Genomic DNA, 5932 nt, shown 5'->3' on the forward strand with positions numbered 1-5932 from the left:
CACTAAGGGGGCTGTGCTGCATTTCTCCTGTTGTAAAGTGGTGATAAAAATAGTACCTTGGATTCTGGGAGATGCTCAGTTGGTAAAGAATCTCAGCGCTGGGAAGACAGGCGTAGAGGCTCATTAGGCAAAGGCCACGTAGCCTAGCCTAGTGAGCAACCTTTATTCAGACCTACCAATGAGAGACCTTGCTTAAAAAATATATCAAGGACTCATGAGGAATGAAACCAGAGGTTGACATCTGGCCTTCATATGCATGTGTATATATGTGCACAAACACATACACACATACTAGTACCTCATGGCTGCTGAGAAATGAGTAAGTCGGGTTAACATGTATAAAGCATGTGACCCATGTGAACACACACACACACACACACACACACACACACACACACACATACACTAGCACCTCACCTAAGATAATAATGCATTAGCACATGTAAAGCACTTTACAAGGTGCCTGGTTAAAGTGTTGCCTGCTACTATTTTGGACTGAGGTCTCAGTAAGACGGAGATCTGGGTTGTTCCTGTGCCACCACACTGCCTCCCAATTTCCAAATCAGAAGCAACCAGTTGTAAAGACAACACCAATATCTCCCGATACATACACCATCCATTGCTACTATATGAGAACTACATATCCCATACACCCCCATCCCCTGCACTGCGTGACCCCTCAGCATTGCTGGAGACAAGAACTAACATCTCACACCAGGGTACAAGACTAAATTCACTGTCAAGTACAGAGATATGCAGAAAAGGTAGTGGGAAATGTGGGCTTGCCTTCTCCAACTAACGCAGTTACAAAGGTTTTCTTTTTACCTTTTTAATTTCTTATAAAGAACACATATTCCCTTTGAGGTAAGGAGGGGAACCCTAATTTTTACAAAAGAAAATCCAATTCCCCTTGGTTGCTTCCATTTGTAGTGAAAAACATTGTCTCCTTTTTATCTATCCACCACCACATCCAACAGGCTCTGGACATAAAAGTCCAGATGTGAACACAGCTCTAAGCCACAGTCTGGTTTCATCTCCTAGGCCAAATCATTCAGTATAGGATGAAGAAAGGCCAGCCAGTAGAAGAGAAAACCTTGTGGGGGTGGGGTGCATTGTTCTGTAATTAATCAGTGGGTGACCTGTTTGTGGGCCTGGCAGATCAAAGAGTGATCTCAGGGGGGAAAAGCAGCGGGGGTTCTGGGCGCCAGCCATCCTTAGACCAAATTACCCAGGGAGCATGTGGCAGGGCAGCCAGTGGCCAGCTGAGCATCAGTACTAGGCCACTTTGGCACCTGAGAGCCTTCTTCAGCTTGAATTCTAAGGGGGATTTAATTTAAGTTTAATCAGTTCTTAATATGATTAGCCCCACGATTTTCCTTCTGGCCATTCTCCAGAGAGCCTCCCCACCCCCAACCTCAACGACTGCAACAGCAGCAATGTGCAGGGTCAGGGAACACCCAGGGAGTGGGCATGGTCAGAAAAGGACCACCCATGCATCATAAGAGTCATGGCTAGGGTGAGCAGGGCATGTGAAATGTCACATGTCAACCCTCTCCAGACCCCTGAGAGGAGGCTCGCTTGTGTGCTCATCTCATGGCTGAGAAGACGAGCGCCAAGGCTGATTGGCTGGCTACTCCTGGGCAGGTGTGGAAGGGCTGAGCTGGGACACAAAAGGCTCTCTCTCTACCTCACTCCCAAGAGCTCTGCAGTGGTTCTGCCCAGCTGAAGGGGAGGCTTGTGACCCCGCAGGCTGCAATGGAGCCACCCGGTCAGAGCAGGGCTGCTTCAGGCTCAGTGCCCTGTCAGAGGCTGCTGTGTGCTCACTCACTAGGTCCCTGGGAGTGCTGGGTGAACCTTCTCACCTCCAGCGCTGTCTTGTTCCCCTGGTGTGCTTTATGCATTCATCTCCTAGCCTGTTCAATGGGGACAGTAGTCTATCCTAGACCGGCAAGACTGGGGCCATGACGGAAACTCTTACGAAGGGTTCAGAACGCTGTCTCGCCTCCCAGCAACCTCGGTGGCTGGTAATCTCTCCTTCCCTCTCCTTGACGGTGAGAAGCAGAAAGCTTGGGGGAAAAGGCAACAACTCAGGCCAGAAGGCAGCACTCCGGGAGGCTCTTCTCCAGTCCTGCCTGGGTGGTCTTGTGGTGGGACTATCCCTGGGTCCATTTTAAAAAGCCAGAGGCTACTTTTTACAAACTATCCCACGGTTGTGCTCCTCAGCCAGGGAACATACAACCTTCCTTTCAGAATGGCTCCCGCGGGGCTTTTCTTGGAGCAGGCTTGGAGCTAGTGGTAAGGCTAGCGCCCCATGAGGCCGCCTCCCCGCTGCAGCCTCTCTGAAGGGCAAGGTATTAAGTGCTCTGGCTGGGGACCCTGGCGGGAGGTGAGATCGGCACCACCGCCCACGGCCTTCCTGCGGTGGGAGGCTAATTGCAGCCCGGTCACGCGGCCCTCCAGCACTCCCTCCCGTTGCTTCCTCTTGCCTGTGCCCAGAGTCTTCAGCATGCCTAGGGCAAGGACCAGCAGCCCCAGGAGTTCAGCTGTCACCAGGCTCTGCCAGCTCACAGCCAGGATTCCCTGAGTCCTCTGTTCTACCCTTCCCCATGGCATTTACAATAAATGAGCAACTCATGGGATTGCTTTTACTCAGGTCTGAAGGGATGTGCCCAGCAGCGTACTTATCCCTGGGCTCCCATCCCTTTCAGACTACAGGGTTTGTCTACAGAGCCAATTCAATGGGTCGAAGTGGGGACCAAGGCTCTGCTTCAACAGTGACACATCTATAGTCCTTCCTGGACGCCACTTGAGAACGGGACTGTCCCTATGCTGGCTGAGTGACATCATCATTCCTCTGAGGGGGAGTGATAGCACAAAAGTCATCCTTTTGATGATGCTGGTTACAAGTGCTACTTCCTAGCTGGGTGCCCTGAAACTGCCCAATCCCCAAGTCATACACAGGCAGCCTAGCCCAACACCAGGTTCTGATCACAGACACATCAAAATCATTTGTCTATCAGACCCAGGGCTCTTATCTAAGAATGGACTCCAGTAGCTCAAATCTGACAGCACCCCCCCCCATGTGTGTGTGCTTGTGTGTGTAAGAGAAAACGGGAAGCTGGGGGAAAGGGCAGTTGTGAACTAGTCCCTTGGTGGGAGCTGGTGGGTGGAATCATATATAAGGACTTAAACAGAACACATCACTATGGAAACAACTGGCTTTTCAAAGGAACCGTTAAAAAATAAAGTAATCAAGACTTCAGATTCAACACTCTAAGTGTTTATGACCAGAAAAGGCAAAGTGGGTCTTAGATACTCTGCAGCCAAGAAAAAGCTGCCAGAACTCAAGAAGAAATATTCCCAGCAGAGCAGGGACCCATCATCTGTCAGGTCTCCCTGGGAACAGTGAGGGGGCAAAGTGCTCACTGCAGGCCTACTTAACTCTTTCAGGGTTGCTGTGACAAGGCTCAGCAGCCTGGGCTCTTAACTGATGTGATCCTGACAGACCTACCTTGCACCAGAACAGGATCAAGGCAGTGGAGCTAGCAGGAGTCTAGAGGACTCCTTCACATATCCACTGCGAGCCACGTGTTAGAGATCTGAGCTAGTGAACCCAGCCCTTGTGGCTGGAGGGTAGTTGCATTTCTGGGGTAAAGCCCAGCTCACCTCTGTCTGTTGGCTGGAGAAGTGATGCCTCATATATAGTTTGCACATCACCAGAGGCTCCACATGCACTAAGATAACAGAAGAAACCAGAGGGAAAATCCACCCACTTGTGAAAGTTCTGAGGCACGTTTGCTTAGCTATGCTTAGAAACTACTTGCTAGGGATGTTGTTCAAGACTGTTTCTAAAGTCACAGCAAACTGAATTCTACCCCCAACCCTTGCCAACATTACTTTCCCCAGTTAAATGACACTGCCAGTTCAGTGGGCCACAGAGCTTCTGACAAGATGCTCATGTTGGCTAAGTAGATATAAGATGCAGGCACTTGCCCTGATGTATGAGAAATCAGGGGATACACAGCTGACCTGCAGCTGGCTATAGCTCAGATTGATTCCACCCCAGTTCAGCATGGATGAGGAAGGGCACACGCCTGGAATTAGCCTTTGAAATTTGTCTCTGCCACCACAAGCACCCTAACATACTTCTTAGGAACTCAGCTTTTCATCTCTCCAGTGGAATCAGTATGGGGACAATGAGGTGTGAGCACAAGCTCACAGGACAGAGCCCGCAGGCAACCAGAGCTCAGAGGATGGCTACAACAAACCCTGCTCATCGCTCCGCTGCTCCGTGTCACGTGCTTTGAGTCAGTTCTGGGCAGGATCTGCAGCAGGCTGGTATAGTGCCTGAACATTACTCTTCAGATCTACATCCAAACTCTAGTTCTGCTTTATGGCAAGAACCTGCTTGATACTTGAGAAGGCATGGGGTCCCAGCGGTTGGAATATCGGACACTGACTGCACCTGGGAGTCTACAGTAAGGGCAAGAAACAGAAGCTATGACTGCTCTTTGTCCATAAAACCAGATGGAGAGCCACAGCCTCTCAGCGGTCTGACAGACTAGCTGTAATGAGTGTGGAGAGGCAATGCTGCTCTGAAGCAGGAAGAGACGAGCCCCTACAACGGGGGCAGAGGTGTTGGAAGACCTGGAGCCACCTGCCAGGCCCCCTTTATAAGGAAGAGAGGAAGAATTTCCAGTCTCAGTCATCAAACTCCTAATCGAGGCTGACCATACCACTCTGGCCAGGTTTTCTTGGCTCTAACTTGGGAACAGCTGGGAGATTAAATAGAGGGCTTGTGTTTATGGTGATTCATACCTTCTTCCTAGGGAGGCTTAGCATGATGCTCAAATTGTATACAGATTTAGGATTTCTTACAAAAAGAGCTCTACACATTTTTAAAAACAAGACTGACACAAGGAACCAGAGAGTCTGGTTCCTTCTGAGCCCTGAGCAAGCTTGCCCAGCCTCTGGCACCTGTCCATGTCATGGGCACCGTCCATCTTACAGCGTGGAATGGAAACAGGATTAACAACAAGACAGTACATTTCCCTCCTGGACAAAGGGAAACTCTAAGCCGTGCCCCACTTTCATCCACTGACATGCACTTCTCTGGATTTGAGTTAATCACTGCTCCTGAGACAAGGTCATGTGTTTTTATGATGCAACAAAGGGCAGCTACCCATTCTGTTTTGGAAACCTTGGTGACATCACAGGCTAACCCCTGAACTCAGGCACCCAGTGAAAGGGAACACTGAGTCAGAAGAGCCTTAGTCACAGGCTTCTGAAATCTAAGGTAGAAGAGCCATGAGGTCATCCAAGCTATTCCCTGCAGGGCTGCTCTGATTCTATCTGGTCTGGGTTTAAATGACTCAAGGAAGTCTCTAGGGGAAACTAATCTATTGGAACAGCTGTTACTAACAGGGCATTTGCTGTTCTTCAACCAAATTTCAGCCTGGTTTTCCTGAAGGTCTCGGTTATTCCTTGCTTCCAGGAGACAGCACTGTCTTTCTTTACGAGGGTCCCAGGTAGGACTGGGGTGTGGCTGGGAGCATGCTGCCCTCTCTGTATTCAGAGGTCTGTAACCTCAGTGTGCCCCAGGAAAACTGACAGCTGGGAGATTCAGCTAAATAAACAGTGTCCCTGAACACGCAGCTTTCCATTACAGTAACACACAAGCCAAGATGCTAAGGAGTAAGGAGACTTCAACAAAGCCCAGAGAAGGCCACCTCTGTTTGGGTTTCAGCAGCTGTCTGCCTGTGGAAGGCTCCAGAGTCACTGACACGTATTTATATCTCCGTTTTGCTAACGTCATAAGGAGCAAACATGTTCATATCTTCCCCAGAGGCACAAGGCCATTTGTATTTCTTCAAATTAAAGGGGGCAGGGCTGGAAGAAAGGAGCTTTTGGACTAAATCATCTGTGAGCACAG

This window comes from Micromys minutus (assembly GCF_963924665.1).
Source record: "Micromys minutus genome assembly, chromosome: 17".
NCBI lineage: Eukaryota > Metazoa > Chordata > Mammalia > Rodentia > Muridae > Micromys > Micromys minutus.